The following is a 21,306-nucleotide window of genomic DNA, read 5'->3' on the forward strand; positions in this document are numbered from 1 at the left end:
CGCCTGACCGTTATTGGTCAACTCATGTGTTTGAGTTACTAATGTGCCTGCCATTTTGGATATAGTTTGCTAAACATATTTGTGCTGCTCAATTTCAACTGGAACTTTTGTCAAGAAAATTTAAATTTTCAATCACAAAAGGACAAATACATCAGTAACTCAAATACATGAGTTGACTGATAATGTCTCTTGTGGGGCAGAATCAAAAACTGTTTAAAAATATTCACTAGAATATCTGCTAGATAATTTGGAATCTTTTTTTCAGCATTGGTGCAGTCACCCCTGTAGGTGCAAAAAAATCCACAGATTACGGTACCACCATATTTGAGTAATGCACATATTGTACGGGAAAAGTAAATAATTCTTTGCTGGATACAATCACAAAGAAGACCAACGAAAAGGTAAATACACTGAAAAAATACAAAGTTTCTTATGCATTTCAACACATTATGGATGTCATCTTCATAGGATAAATATAATATACAACCACTATCACACACACACTGACCGAGTATCTCACTTGGATTGAATACTAAATCTCAACTCCTGGTTGCTCAGTGGGAAAAGAAGAATTCTGACCATATGGGGTGGTTGACTTGTCCAGTCTTATATATTTTTTCCGCCAAGCAACCACAACCGAGAGTTAAGATTTGGTATCCAATCCAAGTACAGTCCCTGGTCAGCATGATAGTGGTTATATTATATTTATCCTCTGAAAACGACACACCATAGTGCCATAGTGTCAAAATGCTTTGGGACTTTTGGTTTTTTTTAGTGTATTTGCCTTTTCATTCATTTTCTTTTGGGGTTGCAAACTGTAAATATTTTATTTGTTTAATTTTAACATTTAGACAGTTTCAGTTCTGTCTAGGTCAGAGGTGTTTGACCTTTTGGGTTTCTGAGTGTGAATGGAAGAAAAATCATTTCAAGCCATGTTGAGAGAAAAAAAAACAGTTTTGGGCTTCACTCAAAATGCAAATGATAGCCGATACATTTCAAAATGAGCAAAGCTATTTATTATTTTTTTAGCAGCAAAATATACTTGAAACCTACCTGAAGTAGTGTTAATATATTAGAGTAATATTTGTATATTATTGTGAAGTGTTTGTTAGGCTACGTGCAGACACCCCCCACCCTGCTTTAGACTAGTTTTAATTTTAGTAAATGCTGTGTGTACAGCTTCTGTACAGGTCAGTCGAGTATGCAAGTTCACGTCTTGGTATTTCAATACTCATCTCGATTAAGGAGCAAATTTAAGAGGACTTTGAAAGCAAATATTTCATTGGTTTTAAATGAGGATGCACTCAAAGTAAGGTAGAAGGTTATTGTTTAACCCTTTATATGTAACAAATTTTAACATGCTTCACAGTGTAAAAGCTAATGTTTGTTTTTCTTTAGAATGTATTTGGTGTTTCAGTTGTCAAATGATTAAACAAGTTATTTAAAAGTCATAAATAGTAAGCCATTTTGTAAAATTATGCTTTTCTGCATTTCCAGTTCTTGTTTAAAATATCTTGAGCTATGTGCTGGTTATAAATACAGTGGGGTCTTAATGAAAGGGCCAACGGCAGCCCATGTATCAAACAGGAGCCCTAAATCAGTGGAGGCTTTCATTAATTCTAAAACTTCCTAGTTATTTTTTTTATTCCAAATTTTAAGTCATTCTGAAATCATTTCTTTCATTAAATATGAATTTTCATTAATTTTTGTTTACTGAGTGGATATTTTAATACCTAAATAATAAAAAATTATTTTTCAGCATATCTGTTTGCTCTGTAATTAAGAAAAAAATTTGTGGCCACAGGATTCCAAACTCGTTTATTCAGCCCTCTCAACTAATGATTACCAATTAATATTCATTCATACGCTTGCATAATTCATGCATAATTGCCAAGATTTTTCACTCTTTCTTTATACAGGGTTCATATGGGTCTAGAAAAATCTGAAGTAGTAAAGAATTTGATAACCGTAAGAAAAATTGCAGATATATGCATTAACCCTTTAAGCTGTTTTTAAAATTTTTGTGATCCACATAACTGCAACATTTGAAATTTTGAAACTTTCACAAAATGACACGTATTTTCAAAAATTATTTTTTACCCCCTTCCCCCCCAACAAGAAAATTTACTCCACCCATCGTTTTTATTTCCCTCTCTATGATACGAAACACCTGCCATGACGTGTGCAGCTTTCTAGAAATAGAAATACTTTTTTTTTTTTATTATTTATGCTGAGTGTATATTTTTTTCCTCTATTTTTTCACATCTAACCTTGAACAAGAGCTACTACTAAATCAGACATGAACCTTGTCCATATTCCTCTGTGGAACTTCTAACAAATTGGTACAGGTTGGAATGTGTGTGTATAGTGAACCTTCTGTGAAGTTTGTTTTTGTGTAATGCTTGTTATATGTATGTGTAGTGCTGCAATCATTTTTTTTAAACTATGAGTTTTCTTTCAACTCAGTGAGTGAAGTGTAATGAATGAATGAATGATTATACCGTTGTAGGCCTGTTGCTCTTTGCAGCGAGACTTTTTAACGCGGAAATCGACTCGCATTCATGCCTCGAAGTTGGGAACTGCAGACAACTAACTTCAGCCAACCACTACTGTGGCGAAGGTGGGGTTTGAACCCAGATCCTCGCGATGCAACTTCATCGCCTGACCACTCAGCCACCACAGCGCGGATTGAACAAGACCTCCCTCTACTCACTGGAAGTTGTTTGTTTGAGGGGGTAATGGAAAACATGTTTTGCGGTAAAAACAATTTCAACATGTTGTAGTGGCTCATGCTCTACCTCGGGCTTCGGCTATAAAAATGAAGATCATCACGATTCTAGATAGTCTTCTACACCTAACCTTTCCACTGGTCAGATGTTGCTTTCTCTCTAGCAAGTTTTTATAACTACAATCTAAAATCTAAAATGTTTTTAACTTTGTTAATTGTTGACAAATTATGTTAGTTGTTATTAATAAATAGTTGAGTTTCATCGCCTTGGGGTTTTTTTGTCTCAATCATGTAAAATAACCTTCTGAGAATATGGAGTCTTGCCAGATTGGGTGTTTGCAGTATTCCATTCTCTCTGCCGCATCATTTTTAGAAGATATAAAGCAGATTAAGTTGGATGAGATATCTCAGGTTAAAAACCTAAAAACTTGAGGCAATGAACTTGGGAAATTGTCTAAAAATTGTTACACTGTTAATTGTAAAATTTTAAATAGGCGTGTCTAATTGAATCTCACCAAAACTGTGATGATTTCGATATTGTCATTGCTGACCAAAAATACGTGAAAAATGTGATCATGAAACAAAACTCAAATGTATGAAATTTTTTTGAACATTATAAAAGATTATGGTATATTTTTGTATTATAAAAACCAGTTTCATGTTTATATATCCAATTATATTCAAATCCAGTGATTGATAATAGTTTAGTATTCTTTCATGATTGCTATGTAATTTCAGTATTGCCATCAGATTCTGCAAAAAACCTGTTTCAGTTTATCAAAAAGCTAAAATAGAATAAAGTATTTTTAATCTAAATTTTTTAAGCAAGAAAGACAAGTTTGATGCATTTTTTGCAGCTTATCTTGGCAAAGCAGAATTTAGAGATCTGTGGCCAATCATCAGAAAAGTTACGATAATGTGTCTCTTGAATTCGCTTTTATTTTTTAAATAAATTGGATTAAACTTTGGACAGGGTTGGGTTTTTGACGTGACAAGTGTCAAAAACTGGTTTAAACCGTCAAAAACCTAAATGAATGCTTTGGGATGTTTTGAATAGAATAGGTATACGTATTACTTAATGATGAGGCACTTTGATATTACAATGTTTCATTTTCAAACACTAATTTATTAAAATTGAAACAAAATATTAATTATAATTTGCGATTTTGAATTTGAGGTACAAAATGTCTAGAATAGATATATAATTAATAGTATGGTTCATTTTTACCACGTAGCATCCGATAACATGTAACTAATTTTGCGCATTTTTCTACACCTAAACGATTTCTAAGTTTTGAATGGACAAATCCAAAGTTAGAAAATACTCTTTGAATGGAGGCTGAGCTGGCGGGACTGGACAGCAAAAGCATTGCTAGTTTTATGAGTTCAGATGCAGGCTCAGTTGAAAAAGCAATACATTTAGAAAGTCCTTTCCACCAAATCACAGGGTTTGTCATTCTTCCTGCTGCACTGAAATAAGGTGGAAAAGGAGTTTCTTCTGCTTCATATGAAATTAGCAATGGCAGACAACCGTTAATTTTCTCTGTTGCCCATGTGCGAGCCAAATCACTTTGCACATCAGTCAGTCCTTCACCTTTATATTTTGGGTGCAAATTATATGCCAAATAATAAAATGGTCTCAGAATCTGGTTCATCCTGTTTTGTATCTTTTCAATGTGAGGCTGAAGAGCACTTTCTTTGAGAAGGCTTAGCCAAACACGGCATGAGTCAGCTATTGTTGCTGTATCTGTTTGCAGAATATCCAATGCAACCTTCAGAATGTATACATGCAGCTATGACTGGATCGTTATGAATATTGCTCCATCCATCTTCAATTAAAGTTACAGCTTTTCCACTGAGATTGTCTTTTGCAGTTTTCTCAACCTCTCTTGTAACGTCATCAAGCAATGACTGAGCCAAAGCTTTTCTACTTGGGGTATTATAACCAGGTCGCAAAGCAGAAACTAGATCTTTAAAACTTGAATGTTCAACAACACTGAATGGGATATTATTGGCATAAAAAAACTTTGCCACTAATAAATCAATTTTTTTAGTTGTAGCAGAATTTCATTTCACAATGAAGTCATCAATTTTTTGTTTCTTTTTTTGAGTGAAAATTTCAGGTTCTGTTGATTCCAACAAAATAATAGGCTGTGAAGCAGTGGACTCTGTAGATGTTGATATAGTTGCTTTTTGTACATCAGGTATTCAACATCATTGCCCCTTCCAATACACTGAGCTATATGGCTCTTCATCCTGTCCACATGATTACATCGCATAACTCCACAATTAATGCATTTTGCATATACAAATACAAATACAACGCCACAACAGGCAAAATGCCCAACGAGGTGGCTGATAAAAAGATGCCCATAAAAATATGGTTGTCATATGTTTCAAAAATACAGCAACCCAATTAAAAATGCAATTAACACAAATTACAAACAATATATACACATGATAAAATATTATACAATGCCCATAAATAATACTTATGGTTGTCTTATTCTAAGAATGGATAGCTTCTCGATTTACCCCAACATGTTTATCGTATTTCTTTTTAAACGTGTCAATTGTGTTACAATTTACTACCTCCGGGGGTAAGCTATTCCATTTATTAACAACCCTATTGGAGAAAAATTCCCTGCGACACCATAACCTTGCATTGTCCCTCACCAATCGATACTGGTGTCCCCTTGTAAAAGCAGTCGATTGGCGGTGTACTAAAAGTTCATGGTCCATCCTATCCATCCCATTGAAAATTTTGAACACTTCGATCATATCTCCTCGACACCTGCGTTCATCCAATGTAAACATATTCAAAAAATGAAGTCTCTCTTCATAACTCAAGCCCTGTGTGCCAATAAGGACACGCGTAGCTCTTCTCTGCACCCCTTCAACCAAGTCTATGTCCCTCTGTAGGTATGGTCTCCAAAACCTTACAGCATACTCCAGTCCAGGACGAACTAAGCCTCGAAAAAGAGAAAGAATGACTTTAGGAGAACGCAAAGAGACCTTTTTGAAAATGAGACCAAGCATTCTATTCGATTTTTTGACAACCGCTGAACAATGTTCAGAAAACCTAAGTCGCTCGTCAATGAGAATTCCCAAATCGGTGACTCTAGTTGCATCCGGGATAGTGACACCATTCAACTCGTAAGAGAACCGTGGGTTGTTCGAACCAAAATGAGCGACCATGCACTTATCTACGCTAAACGTCATGCTCCATTCATTTGCCCATGCTGCAATCTTGTTTAAGTTGGTCTGGAGCAACTCCCTATCGCTTTCATTCCCGATTACCCCCATTAGCTTCACATCATCTGCGAATTTGCTAGTAATTCCATCGATACCCTGATCGAGTTTATCGATAAAAAGTGAAAAAAGTATGGGGCCAAGGACACTTCCCTGAGGAACTCCACTTGTGACGTCTGTCCAACCAGAGAATTCCCCGTTCACCATAACTCGTTGCGACCTATCTCTTAACCACGATTCTATCCAATTCAGCAAGTTGCCCCCTATTCCAATCTCGTGTAAACGCTTCAAGAGTTTGCCATGTTGGACCCGATCGAATGCCTTCTGGAAATCAAGGTAAACAACGTCGACATTTTTGCTCTTACCCAAAGCCTTAGTCACGTAATCATAGAAGCAAAGGAGGTTAGTTACACATGACTTCCCCTTCCTGAACCCATGCTGATTATCCGACAATACATTATTCTCGTCTATCCACTTCACAAGCTGCCTTTTGATGATAATTTCCAAAATTTTCGAGAGGGAGCTCGTCAAACTCACTGGACGATAATTAGACACCACTTCTCTACTACCCTTCTTAAATATCGGAACAACGTTAGCCAGTTTCCAATCTCTCGGGACGATACCCTCAGCAACACTACTCCTGTATATCTGTGCGACTGGCCCCAACAATTCATTAGCACCTTCCCTGAGAACCCTGGGATAGATATCATCTGGTCCTGGTGCTTTGCTTGCACATACATTTCTTAGAAGATTTAGGACCTCCACGTCTTCCACTCGAATATCGTTGAGCATTTTATTACCCCATGCAACACCCGTATATCGAATATCATTATCTCCATTAAAAACCGACGCGAAAAAGTCATTGAAAGCACTACACATGCCTACATTGCTCTCTACTTTTGAGCCTCCTATCGAGAGGGGGCCAACTGTCCCCTTACATCCATTATTGACGTATCGAAAAAATGATTTTGGGTCAGAGCCAATGTTATCTGCCAACCTAGATTCAACTTGCTTTTTCTATCCCTTATCGCTTTCTTCAACAGTCTTCTTTTATCAGTAAACAATGATAGGTCACCTCGTCCACTTTTATACTCTCTGAATGCTCTTTTCTTTTCAAGATAAAGGTTCCGCACGCTATCCGTGAACCATAGAGGGTGTGATGTACAAACACGCTTTTTTCGAACAAAGGGTATGACTAAATAGTCTATAAGGTTTTCGCGGCCATCATTTGATAAAAATTGTTTTTTCGGGTTCGAAGACCGTCGTCCGTTTGAGTTTGTTCTCAACGTTTCCCCAACACTAGTGGTTGGCATCATCAGGAGAATTGATAAACTGGATCAAAGTCAAGTTTTCCGGAGTCTCCAGACCAGCCAGACCAGAATTAAACTTTTACCTCCCGGGCCTGGTTCAAGGGAACCATCTGCGGGCTTACAAACTGTAGCCACGGGGACTACGTATGAAGAGAAAGACAAGGGAGTATGTGTAAATTAAAAGTGCATGTGTAATGGAAAGTTGTCAAAATTGGGAAAAATGATAAGGTCATGGTCCTGTTTAAATTAATATTAAATTTAAACGAATTTTGCAGGTAAAATGCCGGCAGCAACTTTCTTGTGTTAGTACTATTACGATTATGCTTCGCTGTGAAGAAGTTCGGAAGCGACAAGGTAACTTCGCCTCTGCTCGCACGGGATTGGCTGGTGCGATCTCGATCCCTGGTTGGCTGGACCTGTAATCGATATAGATTAGTAACAAGAAGAGAAAATTCAGAGACAGAATTAGTATGTTATTTTTCAAAGTTCAGAAAATGGTAGAAGTCAAAATAAAATAAAAAAGCACAATTTTTTTTTTTTTTTTTCCACAATTTTTTAAGTTTTTTTGAAGAAGGGTTTTTTGATTTTTTGACAGAAAAAGATGGTGAAAGGAAATGAAGAATTAGAAGATTTTCCGATAAATAATTTTTAAGTTGAGATGAAGTCGCTTATTTTATGAGTATGTTCCCTGCTTCAGTCAGGAACTTATCCAGGATTGATCTTTTATCCTTTTTTGAAGCGCACTTCATAATGTCCTCCATGCAAGACTTAGCGAATTCAAACATGTCGTAAGTCGAATTTGAACTGGCCGCCGAGTCATCCGAGAAGGATATCATTGTGGAGCCGTCTTGGTCAGCTTCCTTGGCCGGCATCTGGGTTGCCGGTTTGGCGGAGGTCAGTTCTGCATCGGAGGGAATTTTTTCTAAGTTTTTCCTGGAGTCCGTAGATTGATTTTTCACCATGTCCGTAGAGCGGGACTCTGTTTTTTCTTTGGGCGAATTTTGTCGGCCCTTTTTTCCGGGTTTGTCCTGCTTTTTTGGCGTAGGATTTGCGTCGGATTTCGCGGACTTAGATGACGTCTCGCTGATTTCTTTATCATTTTGCAATTTCCTGTGACTTCGGAAATTTTCCCACACGCTACGAGGAAGAAATGTCGTGTTGGTGTAGACTCTACCAGACTTTTCGTAGGTGGCGGTCCGCACTTCAACGCTCGATTTCTTGTGTCTTGGTTGAGCAATATTTCTGTCGTGGACATCCAGAGGTTTCCCGTATATTTCCGCGCGTATTTTTCCAAGAGCTTTCTTGTAGGCGGCACATCCACGGTAGTTACTGGGGTGACCAACCGTCCCGCAATTACAGCATTCTGGTTGATCAATCCCTCGCACCTTCTTACACGTCCGAACTGCATGAAAGTCCTTACATTTGAGGCAGCGCTGAGGTCTGTCACATGGGTTCCCCTCACATTCCCATGACTGGCACCGATAGCACTGTCTCGGCGTAAGTCTATTGGGGTTCCTTTTGAACCTAGAGATGGTGACAGCTACGAAGGCTAGCTGTTTAAGATCGAGGATGGCCTTTGACTCTTCGTTATCTGGCAGTTCAATTTTCCAAAGCGGGAGGTTTCGCATCCGGGCACGTCTCCTTCTAGAACGGAGTTGTTCGATGGATTTTGCGTAGAAACCCGCTTCCGCTAAGTCGTCGCGTAAGTCCTCTGCTGGTGTCTCCGGATCCATTCCTCGAAGCAGAATGTAGAAGGAGTCGGCACCAATTGCAGATTGTCTGCTCACCTCAATGTTGTTTTCCCGGAAAAATTTTAGAGCAAGATGACGGTCACCATCATTTTGAAACCATATTTTGTGTTGACCGCCACTAAATTTGACGCGGAAGTCACTTTCACAAATGCCACTGATTTTTTTCCCGATTTTTGACCACTGGCCATGGCATCGGATCTCAAGAAAAGATGTCCCGTATGCTTTTTGTGATGTCCCGTATGCTTTTTCGTGTTTACTCTCCGGATCGGGTGAAGGGGGTATCTCGTCCTCGCAGATCCATTGCGATTGGGTGATCAGGACGTCAGTCTCCGTCGGGGCGGGGCTTTCGCGGGCAGTCCCGTTTCGGCACCGCTCTTCTGGATTCTCCTTCCCGTCCCCTGATCGCTCAGGAGCGGCAGACGTGGGTACCACTTTCTCCGTCGAGGAAGGTGGGTCCTCTTTGGTGCTCTCGACGCGTGATTGGTCGGTTGGAGCTTTGGCTTCAGCATGGGCGGAGCCTTTGGGAGACTTTTCCTGGCTGTCTCTTGGGCTTGGCGTGGGTCCCTTTTTTCTTTTTTTTCCGGGAGTCTTGTCCGGGTTTTTCGCAAGAGAGTTCACAAATCTTTGGCACAACAGGATGTCAAGTCTGTGGAAGAGTGATGCCGTTTCAGTGAGTTTGCATTTATCGTGGACCGAAAGATCCTTGACAGTTTTCCATATCTTGTGGTTGTGCTGATCCCTTTTTTCTATGACGGGGATTTCTTTAGTCAACCAGATTAACTTGTCGAGGATGTTGTCACTGGAGCAAGGCTTGAACTTGTTCTTGCTGGTTTGTAGCAATCTATAGAAGGCTTGGAAGTCGTGTTCAGCTATATGTGTCAGCTGTTCTGCTGCTGCGGCTATGTCGTCAGCTTTGGCTTCCTTGTCCCAGCATAGCTTTTCCAAGTCGATCCATCTCCAGTTTTGGGGGTCCAGAAAAATGTCGTGAAAGTAACAATTAAAGTGGGTTCTATTACAAGTCATTTCTTATATTAAGTTATCCGACTGAGTACGGATTGTGTTTCAAGCTTAGACTGAAAATTATTTTAATTTAAGGATGGTTATTGAAAATTTTTTAAGTCCGATATGCTTGGCATCGGAGCGATTTTTTGCATGACCGTCCCGTTCAATGGCTGGGACCTTTTTTTTGTGCGGAATGCGAGAATTTTGTGCCGAGTCCTGCCCTCAGGGCTATTACAGCGGCTTACAAAAGGCCTGGCAGCTAAAAGTCAATGGGCCAGGAAATAAATTTCCTGACCCAAGGGCCATGGTCGAAATTGGGTAGAATCCGCTAATGAAGTTTAAATTTCGTAATTTTTTGCAGTGAAGCACAATAGTGCTGGGGGAGAAAATTAAGAAGACAATGCGACAGGAATATGCGTCGTGGTGAATTTTGAAGAGTGGATCTGTATCTCGGAATTAAAAGAGATTAATTCCGGAGCTGAGTAATGCCGTCACAACCCCATGTTGTTAGTCGTTTTAGTGAAGAGATAACAGCTGGTGAAGAAAGCCGGAGAGACTGGTCTTCTGTGATTGGACCGCTGGATGGAGCCCTTGGATTGGCTGGTCCTCTCTGCAATCTAGGATCTGAAAAAAAGAGATAGGAAAAAACAAAGTTCCTAGACGGTGGGAAAGATATGTTAGAAAAATAATGTAAATGTTAGTTAAATGAAAAGGAGATATTTTTTTTTTTTTTTTTAAGTTATGAGATTTTTTTGAAGTAGATTTTTAAGTATTTTTTAAAGGGGATACCGTGAAAGGGAAATAGCAGGAAGGACCTGAAACGAAATAGACTAAGTTTCGGCGATCTTCCCACAGAGTTTCTCGGCCAGGTTCGAGAAGTCTCTATATAAAGAGAGAGAGACACCATCGGCTATGTTTTCTTCGGCCATGATCGAGATTAGTGATCTGATCTCGTTGATGGATTTCTTAGCCAGGTTTTCAAAATTTCTCGGTCGGCTAGGAGACGTCACGGGAGAGGCGACGGTAGCTGGTTCCTTCAGGACCGATAGCTTGGCCGAGGGCTGTTCCGCTGCTGCTTGCGCGGGTGTGACCATCGGTACTGCTGCTTGAGTCGTGTTTTGCTTTCGGAGAAAAGCGTTGAATTTTAACAGCACTGGCCGTGGTAAGAAAGCACTTGCAGTTTTGGTCTTGCTTCGGGAGAAAGTCTGGGATGAGATGGTAATGTCCTTAGCAAGCTGAGTCGAGGGTTTACGGGATTTCCGAATTTTTAGAAACTCGGGACACTTGCGATAATTTGCTGGGTGTGGACCGAGACACAGAACACAGGTCGGCGTATCCCGTCCTCGCACCTTGCCGCATTGCCCGGGCTCATGCGTGTCCGTGCATTTGACACACCTGTAGGCATTGACGCAGGTGTCAGCAAAGTGCGAGAACCGAAGACATCGTCTGCATTGGAATTCCTGGAAGTTCCTGATAAATCTTTCCATGGTGATATCGAGATGTGAGATGGACTTTAGCTGGAGAATCTTGAAGTTAGCCTCGCTTTTTCTGAGTGTAATTCTCCAAGCTATGGATTTGGTTTTTCTGAAGACCTCAACTTTTTTAGTTGAAAAGCCAAGTTGGCTGAGGGCGGTCTGTATGTCCTTTAGCGGGGTGCCCGGCTCGAGACCCCGCAGCAGGACAGCGAAAAAGTCTGTTTTTTTTTCTTTCGGTCTAATGAGGATACGCTCATTCTCAAGCCACTTTTGAGCAGCGGCGAGATCATCTGCTGTGGTGAAAGAGATGTTGATCTGATTGCCATCTAGCTTAGCCGAGTAAGGGCTGTTGCATATGCGGGCGAGCTGAGCGTCGGTTTGTAGCCATTTTCCGTTGCAAACAACCGAGATGGTGAGGTTCTGTAAGACCTCGTTCGATTGGCAGAGAGAGTCTGATGGGCCAATAGCAGAGGAGCAAGCTGTTTTCTCCACCGGGGATGCCATATCACCCGCGGAAAAAGCATACGGGACCGAATTTAGCAGTCCTGGATCAGAGGTTAGGTCCATGTGTTGAGCTGGTTCTGCGATTACCTCTGTCTCTGGGACAGGATTCTCTGATTCAGCGAGTTCATCTTTGGTTGGGGCCTGTTCAGCAGATCTAGAGAGAGAGAGAGAATGGGCAGCTTCTGGCGTCAGAGTGCACCTGGGCTCCCGGTCTGGTCTCGTTTCTGACCTGAAAAGAGAAGAGTCGCTGACCTCGTTCGTCTCCGGTTTATCCGGATCCGTGAGGATTTCGTTCGTGGGCTCTTCGTAGAGGACACAGCTGGTGCCCTCGAAATCTTTTAGCCTGGCCACCAGGTCCCATTCGTAGCAGGTGCTATTGTGACTAATGACAATATCCATGAGTTGTCTTTCCAATTCGCACCGGATCTCGTTGGTGATCCAGGATTTGGCATCCTTTGCAATTTCTACGAGGAGATCCACGGCCTGGCATTGGAGATGAGGGTCGTCAGCCGTTTCCTCTCTGGAGCGTAGCTTGAAGGCACGCCGAGTGGAGTCCACCTCCGCGAAGAATTTCGACCATTCGACTGAGCGCTTCGAAAAGGACTCGTGATGCAGCAGGCATTTGTGGTTCATCACGGTGGCGGGCGCCGACTTAGGTGCGGCTGGCTTCGGCTTCCTTTTTGTTCTGGCCATGTCCGAACCTGAAATAAAAAGAAGAAATGGCTCCCTAGTTGGAGCGAGCAAAAACACGACCGTCCCCTTCAGAAACTGGGGCCATTTCCCTTTTTTTCCAGACCAGACCAGACCAGACTTAAAATTTTGCGAAGGTGACTGGCCCTTAAAACGGAGTCTCAGGTTGTATTTATGGACATAAGTGGCTTGAACTACACTATTGTTTTGCGATTGGTCAGTTGATTCTATGGCTGGCAGCGTATTGTAAACAGTTGTTATGCTGGTAGAACCTGATTGGTCGAGAGATGTGGAGTTATCTGATTGGCTGTTGTCATCATTCTGTTGCTGGACCTTGAAGGGGAAGGTTCTTGTTCTTCTGAGAGCTGGTGTCCAGGATCTGCTCAATTTCAAAGTTTCTTCTCTTCTATTATAGCTGTTTTTGTGCTTGTATATTTCAATAGCCTCTCTGTAGATTCGTGGGAAAAAGTGGTCAACATTAGCTATTACCTGTGTTTTGCTGAACTGTACACTGTGGTTGTCGTAAAGCGCATGCTCTGCCACTGCCGACTTTTCTGTTTGGCCCATTCTGCAACATCGTTCGTGCTCTTTTATTCTCGTGGCCACAGATCTTTTTGTGGTTCCAATATATACCTGACCACAGGTGCACGGTATTCGATAGATCCCCGGTGTTGATAGAGGGTCACGGTGGTCTTTTGCTGATCGCAGCATTTCACATATTTTTCTGGTTGGTTTGAAAATGGTCTTTATACGATGTTTTTTCATGACCTTGCTGATTCTTGCCGTCACTCCGGGGATAAAAGGCAGCACAGCTTTTCCAATTGATTGTGACTGCTCATTTTCCGTTGGTGATTCCTTGATGGAGCGTAAGGCTTTCTTGATGTCGTCTTTCGTGTACCCATTAGAGCGGAAAACTGATTTTAAGTGCTCAATCTCTTTACCTAGATCTTTTCCTTCACATAGTCTTCTTGCCCTCTCGATCAAGGTTTTCAGTACGCCTCGTTTTTGGTGAGGATGATGATTGGAGAGCTTATGCACATATCTGTTGGTGTGAGTAGGCTTACGATAAATGCTGTGGCCTAAACGTTGACCTTGACGGCTGACCAGAACGTCCAAGAACGGGATCTGTCCTTCTTTCTCTATTTCCATAGTGAACTTGATGTTCGGATGGATTCTGTTGAGATGGTCCAAGAATCGGTGAAGATTTTCTTCACCATGCTCCCAAACAACGAATGTATCGTCAACGTAGCGGAGCCAAATTGTTGGTTTGAGAGGCGCTGTTGTTACTGCCTGCTCCTCGAATTTTTCCATAAAGAAGTTGGCAACTACCGGGCTCAAGGGGCTTCCCATAGCTACTCCATCCGTCTGTTCATAGATGACGTTGTTCCAGGTGAAATAGGTTGTAGTAAGGCAAAGCTGGAAAAGGCCTACTATATCTTTTTGGAATATTTCATCGAGTAGTGCTAAGACGTCTTTCAGTGGCACCTTGGTGAACAATGATACGATGTCGAAGCTCACCAGTATATCATCAGGTTGCAAGTTGATATTTCTTATTTTTTCGACTGGGTCACTTTTTCTGGTCACTTCGTCGAAAAAATAAGAAATATCAACTTGCAACCTGATGATATACTGGTGAGCTTCGACATCGTATCATTGTTCACCAAGGTGCCACTGAAAGACGTCTTAGCACTACTCGATGAAATATTCCAAAAAGATATAGTAGGCCTTTTCCAGCTTTGCCTTACTACAACCTATTTCACCTGGAACAACGTCATCTATGAACAGACGGATGGAGTAGCTATGGGAAGCCCCTTGAGCCCGGTAGTTGCCAACTTCTTTATGGAAAAATTCGAGGAGCAGGCAGTAACAACAGCGCCTCTCAAACCAACAATTTGGCTCCGCTACGTTGACGATACATTCGTTGTTTGGGAGCATGGTGAAGAAAATCTTCACCGATTCTTGGACCATCTCAACAGAATCCATCCGAACATCAAGTTCACTATGGAAATAGAGAAAGAAGGACAGATCCCGTTCTTGGACGTTCTGGTCAGCCGTCAAGGTCAACGTTTAGGCCACAGCATTTATCGTAAGCCTACTCACACCAACAGATATGTGCATAAGCTCTCCAATCATCATCCTCACCAAAAACGAGGCGTACTGAAAACCTTGATCGAGAGGGCAAGAAGACTATGTGAAGGAAAAGATCTAGGTAAAGAGATTGAGCACTTAAAATCAGTTTTCCGCTCTAATGGGTACACGAAAGACGACATCAAGAAAGCCTTACGCTCCATCAAGGAATCACCAACGGAAAATGAGCAGTCACAATCAATTGGAAAAGCTGTGCTGCCTTTTATCCCCGGAGTGACGGCAAGAATCAGCAAGGTCATGAAAAAACATCGTATAAAGACCATTTTCAAACCAACCAGAAAAATATGTGAAATGCTGCGATCAGCAAAAGACCACCGTGACCCTCTATCAACACCGGGGATCTATCGAATACCGTGCACCTGTGGTCAGGTATATATTGGAACCACAAAAAGATCTGTGGCCACGAGAATAAAAGAGCACGAACGATGTTGCAGAATGGGCCAAACAGAAAAGTCGGCAGTGGCAGAGCATGCGCTTTACGACAACCACAGTGTACAGTTCAGCAAAACACAGGTAATAGCTAATGTTGACCACTTTTTCCCACGAATCTACAGAGAGGCTATTGAAATATACAAGCACAAAAACAGCTATAATAGAAGAGAAGAAACTTTGAAATTGAGCAGATCCTGGACACCAGCTCTCAGAAGAACAAGAACCTTCCCCTTCAAGGTCCAGCAACAGAATGATGACAACAGCCAATCAGATAACTCCACATCTCTCGACCAATCAGGTTCTACCAGCATAACAACTGTTTACAATACGCTGCCAGCCATAGAATCAACTGACCTTCTCGAACCTGGCCGAGAAACTCTGTGGGAAGATCGCCGAAACTTAGACTATTGCAAAAAAAAGCTAATGACATGAGTCAGATCTCTGATACATTCTGTACAATTTTGAGTGCAGCGGGAATTTCCCGAGGAAAAATTGAGAGTATTCTGCAAGCTTTGATTCAAGTAATAACACAGCTTAATAATTAGTTCCCCAAGTGTAGCATTAAGACCCTTGTGCATAATGGCCTGGAATGCCAATGGTCTTAAAGATAAAATACGAGAACTCAAAGAAGAGTTATACTTTCACCAGGTCGATATTTTACTTGTCTCTGAAACTTGGCTTTTGCCCAGTCAGAAAATAAAGCTAAATGGTTACCAAGAAATTAGGAAAGACAGAATACACAATAGAGGAGGAGGAACAGCAATATATGTTAAATCAGATATACCATATCAAATTAATACACTCCCAAATTCATCACAAATGGAAGCCTGTTCTATTACTACTTTTGTAAACAGAACCCCCATGAATTTTTGTGCTATTTACAAGCCGCCTAGAAACAGAATAGATATCTCTCTCCTTCAACATTTAATTAACACAAATACTCCCACGTTTATAGGAGGGGATTGGAACAGTAAAAATAGCATTTTTAACAGTCGTGGAAGTAATAGGAGTGGGAGAATCTTGCGTAAATTCTGCCTTGACAATTTTGTTGACATTCATTCTTCTGTTACTCCAACGCATATTCCTGCTTGTCCAAGATATAGACCGGATGTCTTGGATTTTGGAATATCCAAAAATTTTGTATATAATATTAATACTTTTACATTACATATTTTAAACTCCCCACATAACCCAGTTTTCTTTCAAATAGATTTTCCTATTCCTCATAAGATTAGAACCTTCAGAAGAACGAACTGGGAGGAATTTCGAGAAATTTTAGAGAGTGCTAATATATCTGGGGATTTAAATAGTAAGGAGATGATCGACGAAACAGTTGATAAATTAACAGAAACTATACAAACTGCCTTGCATCGTTCTACAAGGGTCTCCCCTGACATTGAAAATAAATATGGACTTTCCAAAGAAATCTTACAAAAGATCAGGCATAAAAACTTTGTACGCACCTTATGGCAAAGGTACAGAAGAAGATCTGACAAGATCGTATTAAACAAACTAAATAAGGAAATCAAACAAGAAGTTCAATATTTTATTAATCACAGATTTTCTGAATTTTTGGAAAATGCCACTACTGAGAATGGAAATGTATGGAAAGCGTGGAATCTGTGTAAACCGGGTGGCTACATAAAAATCAATAAAATTCAAGGTACCAATGGAATTGTCTATAGGGAGGATGAAATTGCGGAAACATTCGCAGAGGCCTATGCCTTACAGTTCTCACCAAATCACATTCAACCACTGTCTACACAGGTGGAACTGAGGCGCAGAGCTGCACAATATATTTTTCATCACTCCAACGCTGATGTAGAATCGCTTGAATCAACTGATGTTGTTGAGATCACTGATATAATTACTAAGCTCAATAGGAAGAAAGCTTCTGGCTATGATAATATTTCTAATACAGCTTTAAAAAACCTCACAATGAACATTTTATTAAATCTTACAGCCATTTTTAATGCTTCCTTAAAACTGATGTACTTTCCACATTCTTGGAAGCATTCTATCATTAAAACAATTCACAAACCTGGTAATGACTTTATTCAACCTACATCTTATCGTCCAATAAGTTTGCTCACTAACATAAGTAAAGTTTTTGAGCGAATTGTGGCACTCAGGCTTGAACAATATATTGATCAAAACAGTGTACTGCGGCATGAACAGCATGGATTCCGTAGACAACATTCCTGCATAACCCAATTATTGAGGGTAACTGAATATATAACTGAAACTTTCAACAACAGGGAATATGTAGCGGCGGCCTTTTTGGACGTATGCAAGGCGTTTGACAAATGTGATTATCCAACCTTAATTAATAAATTAATTGATTATGGTATTCCCCCTCAATTTATAATTTTTTTGTATAATTATTTAATTGGACGTACATTCCAAGTAAAAATTGGAGACACGTTATCTTCCATTAAATCTATCACTGCATCTGTCCCTCAAGGAAGTGTCCTGGGACCACAATTATTCTTATTGTACATTAATGATATCCCAGCCCCTCAGAATGGCATCATAGCTCTCTTTGCAGATGATACTGCCATATTATGTAGACACAAGAATGCAACGCAGGCGGCAGATAACCTGCAGGAATCAATTGATGACATAGTAGACTGGTGTAATGAATCTGACATCTTGCTTAATGGAAAAAAGTCTCAATTCATATGGTTTACAAGATGCCATAAAATTCCCAGAAATAGGAACATCTACATCAATAATCAAACAGTCAAACCAACTGATCAAGTTAAATATCTTGGCTGTTTCTTAAATAAATCTTTAACTTTCACATCTCACATGAAATACGCCAGAAATAAAGCACACAAAATAATAGGTGCATTAAACAAAGTAACATTTCCCCAAGCTAAACTCTCTCTAAAAAACAAAATACTTTTCTTCAAATCAATAATCAGGCCCACGTTATTATATGCCTCACCAGTTTGGGCTCATGCAAATAAGAGGAATATTAAATACTTACAACAAGGGCAAAATAAAATTTTGAGAAGATTTGCTAATGCACCATACTACATTAGAAATAAAAATATACGTCAAGACTTAAAAATTCTACATATTTTTAGATATATTAAAAAAATAAATAAAGACACATATGATCGAATGAGTGAATCAGAGTATCCTCACATCAGAGAGATTGTCAATTATAATGAACAACCAGAACCTAGAACTTCAAGGAAAAAGATATATAGAAGGCCAAAGCAGATTTTCCACTTACCGTGGGGAAATCTGTAAAAATGTAAATATTGTATATAAACCTTACAGTTTTCATTAACTGACAATTGGCACCTATTATACTCGAACAAATAGCAATGGCAATTATAAGATATGAATATATACCACTTGGCACCTATAATATTTGATTATATAACACTGGCACCTATTTATCCAATTTTTGAACTTGCTATTATATATACTACTCTTGGCACCTATACTTGAATATATATTACTGGCACCTATTTATTCAATTTTTTGAACTTGCAATCATATACTTTACTCTTGGCACCTATTTAATCTCTTCTTTATTCATTATTTATATTAAAAAAAAAAAAAAAAAAAAAAAAAATGAAAAATGAAAAAGCCACCTTGAATGTAGGGGACGAACTTTGAATCTTGTGTAGATGTTGTTTCTGAAGAGAAGGAATTTAACAACAGGTTGACACTGAGTAATTCATCAAAATATTGTTATGATAAATGAACTCTTACTTCCTTACAGGTTGTGGTGGCGTTTTACCTCAGGCATAAATTTTGTAGGCCATGACAGCTTATTACCGGACTTGACATATCTCTTTTCTTTCACGTTCATGCACTCACACACTGACTTACATATCACTATCCCCTCTACTTCTTCATAGGCCTTACTAGGCCCGTCTGTAATTCCACAATCGGCCCATTGGGCTGGGCATGGAAGTCAAGGTCTGATGCTGGTCTGGTCTGCTGGTCTTAGACTATTTCGTTTCAGGTCCTTCCTGCTATTTCCCTTTCACGGTTTCCCCTTTAAAAAATACTTAAAAATCTACTTCAAAAAAATCTCATAACTTAAAAAAAAAAAAAAAATATCTCCTTTTCATTTAACTAACATTTACATTATTTTTCTAACATATCTTTCCCACCGTCTAGGAACTTTGTTTTTTCCTATCTCTATTTTTCAGATCCTAGATTGCAGAGAGGTCCAGCCAATCCAAGGGCTCCATCCAGCGGTCCAACCACAGAAGACCAGTCTCTCCGGCTTTCTTCACCAGCTGTTATCTCTTCACTAAAACGACTAACAACATGGGGTTGTGACGGCATTACTCAGCTCCGGAATTAATCTCTTTTAATTCCGAGATACAGATCCACTCTTCAAAATTCACCACGACGCATATTCCTGTCGCATTGTCTTCTTAATTTCTCCCCCAGCACTATTGTGCTTCACTGCAAAAAATTACGAAATTTAAACTTCATTAGCGGATTCTACCCAATTTCGACCATGGCCCTTGGGTCAGGAAATTTATTTCTTGGCCCATTGACTTTTAGCTGCCAGGCCTTTTGTAAGCCGCTGTAATAGCCCTGAGGGCAGGACTCGGCACAAAATTCTCGCATTCCGCACTTGACTTTGTCTCGAAAATCACTACCACCTAATCGAAGCTGACAACACCTCCGACAAGGCCTGCAGGAGCGGTCACACATTTCGTACAGCCCTGGCAGACTATGAAAAGATTCAAACCACGCAGGACAGGAAAGAGAGCGCACGTCTCACCAGCCTCATCGAAGGAGGACTTAAGTTTCTCCTGAACTATCCTGCCCCCTGCTATTACGATGAATATCCTGGTCTAGCCCGGATGAAACGGTCTAAGATCCTGAAGAACCTGGAAAACACTGGAAGGGAACAACCCATCTCCAAGGAAGCTGTAAGGGACCCACCACAAGCGGTCTCCCACTTACAGGAAATCACCGGTGATGCTCTACGAGCAAAGCCCAAACCAACGAACCTGGGCCTCCAATCTATCTCACCAGATGGCGACTCCAGTGATCTACCAATACCCACAGTAACCTTCGTGAGATCGGCCCCAATCGATACGATAACCCCGTCGATATCATCGATTATCCAGCCCCAGGCCCCCCGAAGCGATTCTCAGCGAGAGAGATCAACATCGAAATCGCCAAACCGCCCACCGACCCCCAAGAGCGACCACCTTCCAGCGAACCAATCAGAACGTCCCATAGCGATAACCACCACGCCCATGGCAGTGAGTGACAGCTCGCCAAACTCAACGGCAGCCAACATTCGCCACGCCGTAACTTTCATCGGCAACGGCCGCTGGTTCAAATTCGCCCAACCCGTCGGTGACATTTGCGCACAACCCTTCGATGTAACCTTCAAAAAGGACTTTTACAAAATTTCTCTCCATAGCGAAGTTGACCATCGGAACGTTTTAAGATTCCTTCGTGACAATAGCTTCGAAATTCTTCACCACACGACGCAAGCAAGCGAGTCGACAGCCGTTCTGCTTAAAGGCTTAGACCCCCAGACACCAACCGAGGAGATCAAAGACGAGCTTGCCCAACTCGGTCACGAAATCTTAGGCATTCATCAGCTTTCCTCTTACCGCAAACGTTCTAAAAAACGTAAACTTCCCCTATGGAAAATCGTCCTTCCCCGCAACGAAAAGTCGAAAGACATTTTCCAACTGCACCATCTAAAGTTTGTGCCCATCAGTGTCGTGCGCTACAAACGACACCCGAGCCGCAATTTTCCGCAGCGCTGCACAAAGTGTCAAAGATGGACGCATACGGCCGAGACGTGCAACTTCACCGCAAGATGCATCAAATGCACGGAAAATCACATCGGCTCCCCGTGCAGTAAAATCCGTGGAACACACCAACCGGAGTGCGTCAACTGTAAAAAAGAAGGCCACCCAGCCAGCTACAAGAAATGTAGCGCCTACGTAGCCGCACTAAAACAGCTACAATCCGGAGTCAACAAACCGGAAAATACGGGACACCCT

Source organism: Pholcus phalangioides, unplaced genomic scaffold (assembly GCF_987345545.1).
Source record: "Pholcus phalangioides strain wild (caught in Gottingen) unplaced genomic scaffold, Ppha-v1.0 ptg000172l_1, whole genome shotgun sequence".
In the NCBI taxonomy this organism is placed as follows: Eukaryota; Metazoa; Arthropoda; class Arachnida; order Araneae; family Pholcidae; genus Pholcus; species Pholcus phalangioides.